Here is a 14,860-nt window from a genome sequence, read left to right on the forward strand (position 1 = left end):
CTCCTCAGCTCCCTTTGTGTCGCTGTCTAGAGGGAATTCACTAAGAACCCAACTGTCAGTCTGACCCAGACGTGAATTCCACATGCAGGTTGAGGCACTAAACAGTTAAGCAGGAGAATGCCCACTTTCTAAAAGTGTCATTTTCATACTGACAATCTAAAAAAACAACTTTACTATAAAATGTATTTTTAAAATGAGAGTTCAGAGACCCCAAACATCAAAACTAAATCTGCTCCCAATGGGAAACTGCACTCAAAATATATTTTAAGGCAGTCCCCATGTTAACCTATGAGAGATGTGGGCCTTGCAACAGTAAAATACGACTTTGGAAGTATTTCAGTGGCAGAACATGTAAAACACATCAGTAGATGTACTACTTTTAACATACACTGCACCCTGCCCATGGGGCTACATAGGGACTACCTTAGGGTGCCTTACATGTACAAAAAGGGAAGGTTTTGGCCTGGCTAGTGGGTACACTTGCCAGGTCGAATTAGCAGTTTAAAACTGCACACAGAGACACTACAGTGGGAGGTCTGAGACACGTTTACAGGGTTAATCAGTGCTGCAGGCCCACTAGTAGCATTTGATCTACAAGCCCTCGGCACCTCTAGGGCACTTTACTGGCACTTACTCATAAATCAAATATGCCAATCATGGAAAAGCTAATTACACATACAGTTTACACAGAGAACACTTGCACTTTAGCACTGGTCAGCAGTGGTAAAGTGTCCAGAGTACAAAAAAACGGCACAAACAATGACGAGCACACAGTCAAAACACAGGAAACAGAGGCAAAAATACAGGGGAGACTACGTCAAGAATGCCAGGTCTAACAGGGATAGTCACAATTAGGATTCACAAAACACAGGTCAGTACCACTACTACTTTGTTTACAACAGGACAAGGACAATGGTCCACAGTAAACCATGTGACACCCATGGTGAGACTTCCAGGTAACAGAACAGGTTCTGGACCTTGCATGACCAGGGACATGTATAAGCCCTGGCATTTACAGCAGATTATTGTGACACCATTGCCAAAATAAAAGTCGGGATACCAGGTTCAATGCAGTCGAGCTTTCAAGGCAGGAGTACACACCTGTATAGAAATGCAGGTGAGATTCCCGTCCTAACAGCAACTGACCATTAGTTAATGAGGAAATGCAACATTTCAATAATGCCCTTGAAAGGCCCAACTCCAAAAACCCCAAAGGATGTACTGTGCTGGCTTTGAACATCTGGCTGTATAATTCCATTATTTAAACCGATTCTGGTGTAACATTGGCGCATTAGCATTAAACTACAAAGACTCTTGGATTTTTAATGTTTGAACCAACCCTCTGTGAAACAATATAAATAAGAATGTAAAAGACAAGTAAATTCATCTCCCGGATTAGTGATGAAAAGAATGCATGATAATGAGCTAAAGCATGAATAACTCATCCATACACAAGTGGTGTCTTCTTCTCCGGATTTGCATCTCAAAGCATGACTTGTATCTCTCTAGCTGAATTGCAGTTTGGTCAAGGACTGACTCCAACCCTGAATTAGATGAAGTGACACATCTTGAAAGAAGTAAAAAGAAAAACAATACACTTATCAGAGACAACAAGCCAAATAGTGAAGATTTTGTCAGGGAGACCAGGTGCTAAACCTGATCAAGATGTTCCTGGAAGGATGACTGTGCCTTAATCTGCCAGATTGAAAAATATGTGCTTCCACTGAAACATAATGGATCTAATTTTATAAAATAGAAATATGTCCAAGGATGCAGGCAATTTGTAACTTAGGATGCACCAGTTCCTCAAGGTCTCTACCAGAGGGCAGCCACCTGTTATTTTGTAGGTTCCGCAAACAACTCGAATATGAATCTCATTGGTTTTGAAAAGTTGACAAGTGTGAGGCTGAGCTCTTTGCACATCTCTAACTTGCCAGCTCTAAAATAGGTGAACCACTTGCGCTGTTGGAGATCTATCCATATACATCAACCGATAGCTAGGCGACCCATAGCCATAGCTCGGTCCCCGGGTTTTGTACGCCCAACCCCATTTATTTGGGGCAGATGGTCAATCTTCTCTAACACAACGAAAGGGAAATCTGATATATTATGAATCCATTGCCTCCCAATTTAAGGGCTGACGAGGGACTGCCATACCTCCTAATCCTGACTTGGCAATTCTTGGACGAGTATGGACTCTGCATCGCTTATACCCCCTCTTAGTTATAACTAAAGACAGGGGGCCAAGAGTGAGTCAACGCTCTTCCCAAACTTATTTCCCTCCCGCCCAAGATTCGTAGTTTTACCCCTTTATAGAGGGACCGATAGGGTAATGAAAATAGAGAACGGACCACAATCTTTGGAAGTCGCTCCGCCCCATTTCTGATTTTTTTTTCGGTAAGTTCTTTGCCGCGCATGCGCGCCCGCCGTAACCTGCGTGCCTCTAGCAACGTCCAGAGCGTCAGGGGCCTCGGGCCCTCCACGGGATATAAAGGTGAGGTGCCTCCGAGGGCATGAGAAGGGGTATAAGTTATGTAGGGTCTAGAAAAGGATATCCCGGAGTTGTTGGGGAAGGGTGGTGATGGTAGGTTAGTAAGTGAGCCACGCAGGGGACTCCGAAGATGAGACGCCCCTCGCTATAACTCAATGTGAAAGAGACTTTCAGGAATCGATGGTCTCTGCTTTAACTTGGGGATAGCGGGTTGTTTTCTGGAGTGAGCCCTTAGAAACTTGATGTCGGAATATAAAAAGCGGTCTGAGTGTTCGAAGAGGGCGGGAGAAGGAGGGTTGCAGGGACATAATTGAGAGCCAAGCACTTTGCAAGGAGTGAAGAAAGCAAGCTGCTTGATATGGACTGGGAAGCTCCAAAATATATTATTAAGAAAGCACAATATTCCAATATTTTGACCCTTGCGCCCCCACCACAGTATTGGATCTGCACCATATTCCACTGTGCAACAGTTACTTCTGCAGGTATGCTAAGGCTAGTTTTGTGTTTGTATTTTTTCTGGCACGTTCTTCCCTATTTCCAGGCCCAAAGAGCCAATACATACAATTCATACGACTGATCTCATGAATTGCATTAGTTTGCACTGGTTTGGTGCGTGCCCTTCATGGTGAGTTTTTGCAAGGGTCTTTGTAGTTTGGCCTATATAGGACAACTTGGTTCGGAGGGGTTAGGTTGTCTGTATTTTACAGCACTCTACCACTTAGGGCAAGCGGGCGAGACTACTCGAAGGGCCAGGTCTTAATTTTTTTGTGCAATTCAAGAACTGAGGAGGAAGTGTTGATGTGTAACGGTAAGCCTTTAATGGATTAGAGGCGATGTAGAAGGCTCAACCCAATCTGATTCAGTGTATGTGTGGTATTGTGCAAGTAGGATTTCAGATCAGCGGGGGTATCTGGGTTTTTAAGTGTGTTGTATAGGGCTATATGGATGTGCATGAGTTTGAACTGTGCTTGTTCGAGAATGGGGAACCAGTAGGGTTCTTTAAAATGTAGTTTGTGCCTCATGTGAGGTTGAGAATAGTTCTGGCTGCTGAGTTCTGGATGGTTTCCAGGCGTCTCGTGAATTGTTTGCTGATTCTACCGTGTTCGTGTAGTTCAGTTTGCTTGTGACGAGGTAGTTTGTGAGTGTGTTGGGAATGTTGACGGAGCCATTTGAAGATTTTCCTCAGCATCCTGTAGGGTGTGGAATCAGGAGACTCAGTGTTCACTTGGATGGGGATGCCAAGATTTCCTGAGATTCTTGGCATTGGTGGTGGGGCTGGGTGTGGGTCCTAGTTTAGGCAACCACTATGTGGGGGTCCCACAGTGAGGTGCTCTTGTCAGAGATCATGACTTCTGTCTTGTCGGTGTTTGAAACATTTGTTTTTCATCCAGTCCACAATTATGGTCATGCAGGCTGTGAACATGCTCCAAGTTTTAGGAGTTTTGTCTGAGAGGGAGAGTATGAGCTTGAGTGTCTTTGACGTAGGAGAGGACATTGAAGTCTTGTGAGTTGAGTGTCACGTTGAGTTTGAGTTTATGGATTTGTAGCGTGCACTAAAAGCCAGTAGGCATCTCGGCTCTACCTTCTGTCCGGAATCTTGAAATGCTGTCTCAGTCAGGCGTTACAAAGGATGAGTAAAGAGCCACATTTTTAAGGTTTCCTGAAGGATAGTTAGTTGGGCTAGTTCTTTAAGTGCCATGGCATTTGGTTCCAAAGGCGAGAGTTATAATAGGAAAAAATCCTACCACTCCAGGAGGATTTAAAAGTTCTGGTAGGACTAAGCTTCCTAGCTGTTGATAATGGGAGACTTCTGGGAGGGATGTGCCAAGCAATCTTATTTTTGAGAGAGACTGAGTCTGGTTGATAAAGGAGTTTGTGAGCTTTACAAAGGGATTTAAACGCTACTCTATTATTAATAGGAAGGCAGTGAAGTTCATCTCTGGCCCCTGAGACTGATTCAAATTTCCTTGGGTTCTTTAGAAGTCAGACAGCAGCCTTTTGAAGCCCCGGCATATAGGGCAATGCAATAATCCAGTTCTGTATGAGCAGTTTTCTGCAGATTGTAAAGTAGAAATGGAAGGAGTTTCTTCTCAGTTTTCAAAGTGAAGTAACAAGAATACGTTAACACATTAGTCTGATCTATAAAAGAGAGTTTGTGATCAGAGATGGCACACCGATGTCTCACTTTGGTCACTGGAGTGGGCAGCGGGCTGAGAGACTGGGGCCACCAAGAGGAATTCCATAAAGATCAATCTGGTCCGAAGAGGAGCATCTCAGTCTTCCCAGAATTTAGCTTTAATCAATCCACGCTCATCCAGTTGACTATTGCTGACATAACGTTTTTAAAACATAAGGCTACCTACTGATGTTGTTGGTGATGGGTATCACAATTTGGGTATCGTCTGCATAAGAAACTGTAGTGAAACCAAAACCCCTCATCAGTTTCAGGAGGGAAGTTATATAAAAACTGAACAAAGCAGGGCTAAGAGAAGACCCCTGTGGGACCCCACTGAGTAGTGTAAAAGGCTTAGAAGTGAATGCTCCCAAAGATACTGATTGTTTTCTTTCATCAAGAAAGGAGCAAAGCAAATTTAAAGCAGAATCCAGTAGGTGTACGTCTGCCAATCAACTCTTAAGAACAGAATGACTCACCATGTCAAAGGCAGCAGATAGGTCTATTAGGACCACTGCAGCCTTCCCACCTTTATCCAGAATGTCCCTCACCTCCTCAGTCGCTGCTATTAGGGTTGTTTCTGTGCTGTGAGCTTTACAGAAACCAAACTGAGCATCATCCAGGATATTCTTCTGGTCTAGATATTCAGTGACAGAGATGTTATGCTGTCTTTCCAGTACTTTTGTGAGTAAAGGAAGCCCCGAGATCACTGATAGTTTTTGTCTTCATGGGGGTCCAGAGATACTTAAATTAGTAAAGGAAGAATGGAAGCCCTTTTCCAGTCCAATAGGAAAATATCATTTTTCAGGTTATTATTGAATAGAGAGGCTGGGAGAGGTGGCAATGAAGCCCTCCATCTTGTGGAGTACCTTTACCGGACATGGGTCTGATGGAGATCTGGCTTTAGTAATATGTATAAGCTCGGCCACTGGATAGGGTGAGAGAAGAGGGAACTCACTGAAGGTTGGGTGGCCAGAGTCTACATTAGCAGCTGTTCCATGGAGAGAGTCCATATTAGTAATGCTGCTAATGTCACTGTAGACTGCCTCAACTTTATTTAAAAACAAATTAGCTAGGCTTTTGCATCGCTGTTGAGTAGGAGGTGCTGCCTGAACTGCCGGAAGGGTGGACAGTCTCTGGAGTGTTAGAAAAAGTTCTGTGGGAGAATTTGTAGCAGACTGGATTTTTTTTTCTCCATAAAATAGGCTGGTTTTTCCTTTTTTAATGCTCCTGGATGAGCAAATATATACATTTTTCCCCAGAGAGTAATGATTCTCCAGCATTCTTCCTGCAGTGTACAGCTTTTTTTCATATCTTTAAGCTTGGGTGAAAACAAAGGGGCCATGATACGAGGTCTATCTGATTTCATTTTCTTCAACAGGGCCACCATATTAACTCCATTGTTCATCCAGTTCGCATAACTGGATACTGGTAAGTTTATATCCCTACCCAAAGGGGTTTGAGAGACCTCAAGAATCCCAACCAGCTCTTGGCTGTTTACTTTCCCCCAGGACCTAACCCATTTACTTTGTGATGATGTACGTGTTGGGGAGTTGCTAGCTTTAGTGTGGAAACAGAAGCTTATCGCCATGTGGTCAGACGAGATAACTTCAAGAATATCTCCCAGCTTAAGCCCTGGGTAGTTAGAAAAAATGCCATCCAGTGTGTTGCCTGCTATGTGTGGAAGCGTTCACCAGTTGTCTAAGGCCAAAGCTCAAGAGGTTATCACAGAGTGCTATGGTGTCACAACTACCTACATCTTCTAGGTGGAAGTTGAAATCCCACAACACTGAATTTTCCAAAGTGCATACTGCCTTCTCAAAAGTCGGAGAGAGATTCTAGAACCCTAGTTCTGGGACCATGGGGTCTGTAGAGCAAAAGCCCATAAGCGTGGTATTATGGTTGGCTCCACAGCAAAAAGATAGGGCTTCACATTCTGTGACTTCTGATTTTGAAGTAATCTTAACGTTCAATGAGGAACATTATGGTACTTCAGAAGCTGTTGGGTGCATCTGAGGAGAATGGGACAAGCCTGATTGACTGTGTCCTACTAGTCGGGAAGGAGCAGATCCAGTGGAAGGCAGGTCCTTGTATTCCAATCTTGTGCAGACGCCAGGTGAGGGTGGGGTGCATACAGTGTAAAATGATGGGGAGAGGTCCAGGAGGGTGAGAGCACAGGTTTCCTCTGTCCATAATCATGCGGATGTCATATGTGGCAGTGAATGTGGGTAAGGATAGCCAACACATGTTGGGCATATGCCAGAGATGTTTTGGAGAGTGAGAATGCATGCAGGTGAGAGATGGGTGACTGATATTGAGGAGATTGATGATACCAATTGGACAGGGCCTTGACGCATCCCCTGGAAGTTGCAATAAAGTCAAGACTTCAGCTAATACAATTTAAGGTCATTTACCAGGTTTATTACAATCAATCCAGGCTGCATAGGATGGGGAGGGCAGCTTGTTTGAGCGATTTGGGGGGGTCATAGGTGACTTCCTGCACACACTTTGGAGTTGCCCCATCATCCAGATTTATTGGACCGACGTTGTCCAAGAACTACAGGCTATCCTAGAGTTTGGTGTTCTACCTGAAATATGTCCCCCTGGGAATACCGACAAAGATGGATGTTCTGATGGCACAACTCCTCTTCTGTAATCTGGGTTTGGTTGTGGCGAAGAGTGATGTGGCAAATACTGGGGAGTGTGGAAAGTCTCCACTCTGTGTGACTGGAAGGCAGCTCTGGACATGTGGATCGCTGCTGAGCGAGTCACATATAAGAGCAGAGGGTGTCCCTGCAAATTTAGAAAGGTATGGGGACCCTGGTTGCATTGCTATAATTTGGGGCTTGAGACTGAAGAGGTTGGTGAGGTGGGACTGAGAATTGCTATTGCTGTGTCCGGGGTGTCTGGCTAGAATGGCGCCTATAGATGAATACCTGTGATGCTTGGTTTTCCCTGTTGCTGGGCACTCTGTGTTGTGGTCATTGATTGGATGATTGTCTCAGGAGAATTTTCTCCACCTTTCTGATGTTTCATTGCTTTTGATGTTTTGGATATTGAACGCTCCCTACCTTTAAAAATATGTATATTTTGAAGCACTGCTTTAAATGCTCTGACGTTTGATTATTTTGTTGTTTTAAAAAAAATCAAATAAAGAGATCTAAAAAAAAAAAAAAAGGGAATGCATGCATTTGTTTGTGTATGCTGTTACGTACAATATTGGCTGAACAGTATCTAAGGTAGAAACGTCTGCTGATGTACTAGCATGGTTCATTAGACTATAAGTAATGCATCAGTACTAACAAACAATTGTTAGACCCATGGGGATTTTCAGCCTAGAAACATCAAGGACTCCAGCCCATTGGATGCAAGCTTAAGTCACCAAGGGAGTACAATATTGAGTTCTCTTTGGACCATTGCAGGGCAAGTCCTACAGCAGGTAATATTATATGGAGTCCACCAGGGTGGAAGTGGATGATTCATGGAAGAAAGTCTTGTGTGGAGTCCACATGGTGGTGACAGAAGGGCCAACCCGCTGGAAGAAGTACTCAAACTAAGGGGCTAGCACTATATGGGTTCGATCTACCCGTGCTGGGGGTCAAGTCCAGTGGAGGAACCGCTAAGCTACCAGTGAATGTTCAGTAGAGTGCACTCAGGTTTGAAGGGTAGTATCCCCACCAGAGGTACTGTTACGTCACCAAAAGAGATCTTTAAGGGGTCCACCTAAGAGCAAAAGAAGCCCATGCCTGTGGATGCATACCTTATTACACTACCTAGGTGTGGGGCAGTAATAGCCTATAACAGTATTAGTTATAGGGAACCTCCTAAAGCTATTTATTTAATTAAGAAAACAGTAAAAGCCAAGTTATTTATAAAAAAAGGATATACATACTTTAGCTCCTGTTAGAGTGGCACTAACAGAAACATGGTGATAAGAACTGCAGTGACAGATGCTACATTTAGGTTTGTTTTGCCATTTTCTTCATTTGCCTTCAGTAAAGGGTTATGCTATTTGTGTTGTATATTACTGGCTTTTTGCTGAAACACTTAAATCAGTGAACCTAGTATGGGCAGTTGTTTGATACAGTAGAGCACAAGTGTTACTAGAGATTTGACTTGAAGTTATGTAGTTGCACTTAGTGCTGGAGATTTGAATGAATGTTTCAGAGAAATCAAGTCTGTTTGTGGTGGCATCTATAAGGGAGAGTAGCAGGCTGCTACACAATACTGCTGCTGAGTCTTTGGCTTCTGTCCTGTCTTACTGGGAGGTGAGGATTCTGCCTAAGACAACACCCACCCTGGATGGGCTATCCTGAGAAATGGGACAAGAGCTGTTAGCGCTTAAGAGATGGGATAAGCCAGTGTTGGGCTGACAAGAGTCACCGACACTCACATTCTCCTAGGTGTTTGAGATCCTCAAATTTTTGTTATATCTATTTGTAACAATTGAGAGGTAAAGTAGCATTAAGGAAGCCTGATCCACCAGTCTTAAGGTAGCAATTGAGTTGCATTAGGTTTGACAAATCACAAACTGTAGTTGGCAAGGTAGGGCATATGTGGGGCCCTGCTCCATGTCTTATTGTGTGGATCCTTCGTGGATCTTGCTTATAGCAAGATAATAAGCAAAGGTTTTAAGCTTGACCGTTTCATTGTGGTGATATTGACAGAGACTCCAGATGGGCAACCTCTCATATTCACCCCACACTATGTTGCTGCACCTTTTGCTGCTTGTCACTGTATTGCCCTTGCCATTTATTGACCGAGCAAACCCCCTCAATACATTTGGAAAAGTAGAAGTTATCTAGTGATAGAATGGGGATTCAAGTATGTTAGTCTATTGGTAAATCATCAAACAAAACCCCCAACTGGTTGTATGGACCTTTTGATTGTCCACTTGAAGTGTTAGAAAGGAGTCGGCTTCAGCAATATATTGCAAGCACAGTGAAACCAATGTGGCTCTACAAAAATGATAAAGAGGATGGTGTCCAAACCTGCAGGGTTTTATTAATAATTTTAGTTCAGGTTACAAAATAAATTAGTAAAAACAGACATATTTAAATGTTCATGAATTCTGAACTTACTATGAGCAAAACAAATATGCAAAGCGGAATTACATACAGCAAGCTAAATATGACCCAAGCAGGTTCCATAAAGCAACTTCCCTGTTCTAAATAAAGTATCGAAAGTGACTTGAAGAAGATGCCAGCATCAGATGAACCAGATTCAGGTTTCAATGGAAAGAGTGGAAGTATTCAAGCATGATGGTTAACACTCTGGACAGTGAAATCAGCAGAGTCTAGCAGAAGTCTTCTTTTAGCAAAATCAGGATAGGGTCTATTCTGATATTCTAGAGAACACGCCATTAAAGCATGAAAAGTTTCCAGAAGGCTTCTCCTTATCATCTTCCACCAAACGAACCAGCTTCCATGAAAGAAGCAGTCATATGTACCACCTTGGATATATAACATCAGTTCAGTCTTTCTGGTACAGGACGGTGTTTCCTTTCCTTTAAATATCCATATCTGAGGCTAAAATCAATGTAAAAGTTAATTTGTCTGTTAATCTAATACACTGGATGATAAAACTATTCTGAGCTAATGAGCACATAGATAAGACACCTGCAAAGAAGAGAAAAACAAGACTCGTGGAAAACATATTTTAAAACGTAATGTGTGCACTGATGCCTGGTTACAAGTTAAACCAACACTAGCTTAAAACAAGTTCCAAATTAATTAATTTAAGGAAAGCCTACATTTTCTTTCATGGTTAGTACATTATTATAATTCAGCTAAATGTACGAGTGGCTCTCATAAAAAAGATATACAGCCATTTGCTTGACTAATAAAATGTGGACCAATTTAATACACTTAAAAACATGTTAAGCGTGTATGTATATATATATATATATATATTACTTGCAGATAGATTCAACATTAAATAGTGTTACTTCAATAGTAACGAGTAAGAAGCCTCCTGTAAATTCCTTGTGGAGGGCAGTGACCTAGGTCCCAGAATGACTGAGATCGATTTGTTTATCCGTTGTTAAGAGTGTATAATTTGTCTCGGCTATTCAGATGGCCAGTCAGTTCCATTTGTTCAATATATTTATTTTCTCTGCTGTCTGTAAAATTGCCTATTATGGACCCCTTTCAAATTTGAATTCCATTTCACAAAACCTCTTACTTGTCACATAGAGGCTGATTACGACCTTGGTGAAGGGGAATACTCCATCCCAAATGTGACGGATATCCCGCCTTCCGTATTACACGCTCCATTATATCCTGTATATGTCCTGGGGCTGTGGCTGCCTATGTTGCCGGGCCTTTTGGAATCTGTGCTGGACCTACTAGTGAGTGCGCATTTTTGGCATGTGAGACCTTGAAGCCCCTTCCCTCTGTGTGGTAACGCCGAATTACTACTCTGCCATGGGACCAACTTGGAGGTACACTGCTCTTCCCTGGAGTACGGGGTCCCTGGGCGGTCTGCAGTACTGTGGGGCAAACAAATAAGAAGGCTGGCTAATCAGCCTTTTTTTGTTTTTTGTTATTGTACGCAGTGACACACTACGCACTACAATGCTCTACCACATAACTTCTGCATTTTCTGGACGCTGTCTTAACAGCTGCAACACCCCTTTGTGCATTCACCTCTGGACTGTTGGGGTTGTAGTCACTTGCTTGGCACTGGGCCTCACAGTCCTTCGGTGACACTCGCCAACTACCTGCCCCTGCGATATTATGCCAAAGGGTAAAACCTCTAAAGATCGCTCAGTGGTTTCCCTGTGGTCCAAAGCCTCCTTGCTAAACATGTCTGAGAAAGGGTCATCTCCCTCACAAACCTCTCAAGCTTCTGTATCCCCACTGATTACCCAGGACTACATGACCCAATTCCTTAACAACATTAAGCAGGTGATTGGCTCCTTAAAGGCAGACTTCAAAACCTGCATACAGGACCTTTGAAAAGACCTAACAGAAGTGGGCACACGTGTCGATGAGCATGAGCTCTTGATGGACTCCCATACAGAAGACCAAGAAATACTAATGTGGCAGGTGATGTCCATGGAGTACCAACAAGCGGAATTCCAGGCTAAGCAAGAGCACCTTGAAAATTGCAGTCACTGAAATAACATTAGCATCTGGGTTATCCCCCAGGGCGCAGAGGGGGGATGACATCTTGGCCTTCATGAGAGACTTACTCCAAGCGATTTGTGGAGGGGAAGAGGACAGACCACTGATTTTTGGATCGCACACGTTGTGTTTCTTCCATGGCGGGCAGACCTAATGCTGCCCCAGACATCCTAACCAGAGTGCATTTTTTTCAAGACAAAGAGACAATCCTATGAGCGGGTTGGAGCAAAGCCAGCTTGTTCTTCAGGAACCATACCTTGCAAATCTTTCAGGACCTCTCCCCTGCTTCTTTGCGAAAATGGAGAGACTTCAAGCTGGGTACAGAGAAACTCCGAGAGATGTCTGTCAAGATTCTATGGTCAGGCAATGGTGCCCGGCTTGGAACACTTTTGCCAGGAGGAGTAGTAGAGATCATCAGTTCAAGGCAAAGGCCCTGCGCGAGGCAAAAGATGACATTATTTCTCACCTCCAGAACTTGAAGCAGGAATCATCCCGACAAACTTGCTCAGAGAACTTAGTGCTGTCAAAGTGAGATGTCTCAGATCCACCCTTGCTGACTGGACCACTGAACCATGTTGGTGTACTTTTTCTTCCTTTTTTAGCAGGTCCCGTGGCCTAAGGACCAGACTCTCATGTGCCCCCCCCCACTTACATGGGTGTTTCACCTACAGAAGTAACATCGTGGTGGACTCTGAGGACACATTCCTTCGTCCAAAGATGTAGGGCCCCACCATGTGGGGCCCAGTTGGCACATCTGTTCTTTCTTGCATTCTACTCTGGTTTTCCCACTGCACATAAAGGAGTTTTGAGTAGGGTCCTCTTCTGAGAGGGTTCTATTTACAGAAGCCCAGCCTTTTCATGGATGTGGGATGACTTCCACCTTGAAATTAAAGTGTTTGCTCCCACACTATTCTGAGGAACTAAAACACATGGACTCTACCAAGGATGCAGCTCCTTTCACTAAATGTGAAGGGGCTTAGCACCATATCTGCTTGCGCTTATTGGGGGAGTTATCTCCTCCCCAAAAAATCCAGACATAATCTTCTTACAAGAGACCCGGCTACTTAAGGGGGATTGTCATCACGTCTCACCCCTCACACAAGACCATAACACCAGGTGTAGGCTTAAGGTTTAATCACGGCTTTGTGTCTACATTGACATGGGTGGGCAGGAACCCAGAGGGATGTTCTCTGCTGGTAATAATAGAAAAGGGACACAGTCCTGTCTTTTCTAAACATGTACACCTCAAAGCAGTCCCAAAATGCTTTTATCTTTAAGATTCTTGAGGATCAACTTAGCATAGCCCAGGGGGAGGTACTTCTGGGGGGTGATTTTAATTTGGTCTGGGACCCAGCACTTGATAGAAGTTCCGCCCAATTCCAAGGGATGGGGGCCATGTCTGCTGAAATCAAGAGTGAAAAATGGATGCAGGCCTAATAGATGCCTGGTGTTACTTACATCCTGACACACAGGACTATTCCTTTTATTCGCATGTACATCGGACCTACTCCTGCATCAATTACATATTCATCACTCACTATCTACTATGCCACTTAGAATCTGCTCAGGTATCTGACCTTTTGATCTCTGATCACGCTCACATTGCACTAGTTTGGCCCTCTCATGCAGGAGCGAAGGACGCCCTTCCCCAGTGGCGACTCCTGCCTTATGTTCTTCGAGACCCAGCAGGTAGAGCCACTATCAATGACACGATCGGGTAATACTTTGAAGTCAACGCTTTAAACCCTTTACCCCCTCCCCCACCAATATGCGGTGGGATAGACTCAAAGCAATGATTCGAAGGGTCATCACATCCATTGTAATAGCACACTCCAGTGAGGCTCACCTCTGAGACCAAATTATCTGATAAAATTAGGACCCTCGAAGGTGTAGATGAGGGGGCACCCTCCTTGCACACCAAGTGACAACTTGCACTACTACGGGGACAGTTACGCACACACAGGGTTAGTAAGGTGGAATGCTCGCTCTTAGCCCTCAAGCAACAATGCTGTGATAGGAGAGACAAGGTGGGCTCCCTTTTGGCCCTTCTCCTCTGACACCAATATGCCTGCTCACACATTGCCAAAATTCACACAGCTCACTCTGGTGTGCAGTTAGAGAAACCGACAAGCATAAGGTCTTTTGCGATTATTACTGTGCCCTTTACGCTGGTTGGGGGGGAGGGGGGGACAGCTATTTCGGCTTACCTGGGGTAAAGTTCATTGACACCCTTAAACCTCCAACACGCCTGAGAATTGGAAACACCTCTTACGATGTCTGATCTTAAAAACGCCTTCAGGGGAATGTCGGTGGGGAAGGCCCTGCGCCCTTCCAGTTACCTTTTTTAAGATCTTCCTCCCCTCTTTGAAAGAACCCTTGCTGACGCTATTCAACACTTTCACCCACTTGACTCGCCTTACGCCTACGATGTCAGTGGCAGAAATATCACTCATTCTTAAGCCTGGCAAGGGTCCTGCCCTATGCTCCTCCTATAGGCCGATAGCTCTCCTGAACACAGACGCCAAAATATATACTAAAATGCTAGCTAACCACTTGGAGACGTTTCTACCAGGGTTTGATTGACCCTGGTAGGTTTCATACGTCACTGACAAGGCCCTGGTAACATTGTGCACCTGGCACACCTGATAAAAAGGCTCCTATGCATAACATCCCTGCACTTCTCCTGTCTCTGGATGAGAAGGTGTTCAACAGGGTCAGTTGGGACTTCTTACATGCTGTCATGAAAATTGGGTTAGGGCCTGTCCTGATTAGCAAAAGGATGGCCTCTTATACTGGTCCGATCTCCACAATCGGAAGGATAGCCATATTACTGCTTCTATTCCCCTCCTGCGGGGTACTCGTCAGGGTTCCCCCTTGCCCCTCTTCTTTTTGCCTTAGTGGTTGAACCTTTGGCGATTCGCCTTCGCCAGGCCCCTTTATAGAGATGACTTCCTATTGACTCTTACTAGTCCAGAGACAACTCTACCGATTGTAGCACAAAGCGGTGAGAATTTGAATTTGCCTCTGGATACAAAATCAACAAGTCCAAATCACAGGCTGTCAACCTTA

The 14,860-nt window shown here is 44.2% G+C and overlaps 1 protein-coding gene across 6 annotated transcripts in view; it reads left to right on the forward strand.

The window, feature by feature from the left end:
* Nucleotides 1-2,414: 2,414 nt before the first annotated feature.
* The window catches only part of TMEM39B (transmembrane protein 39B), a 480,936-nt gene continuing 468,490 nt past the window's right edge, over nucleotides 2,415-14,860 (forward strand). For 3 of the 6 annotated variants that reach the window (XM_069223330.1, XM_069223325.1, XM_069223329.1), the window contains exon 1: nucleotides 2,415-2,494. The gene's annotated coding sequence lies outside the window, so the exon portion shown is untranslated. Of the gene's footprint in view, nucleotides 2,495-2,596; nucleotides 2,974-14,860 lie in introns of those variants that run through there. The other 3 variants (XM_069223327.1, XM_069223328.1, XM_069223326.1) reach the window with 3 other exon arrangements.

The sequence above is a fragment of the Pleurodeles waltl genome, chromosome 3_1 (genome assembly GCF_031143425.1).
Source record: "Pleurodeles waltl isolate 20211129_DDA chromosome 3_1, aPleWal1.hap1.20221129, whole genome shotgun sequence".
NCBI classification, from domain to species: Eukaryota; Metazoa; Chordata; class Amphibia; order Caudata; family Salamandridae; genus Pleurodeles; species Pleurodeles waltl.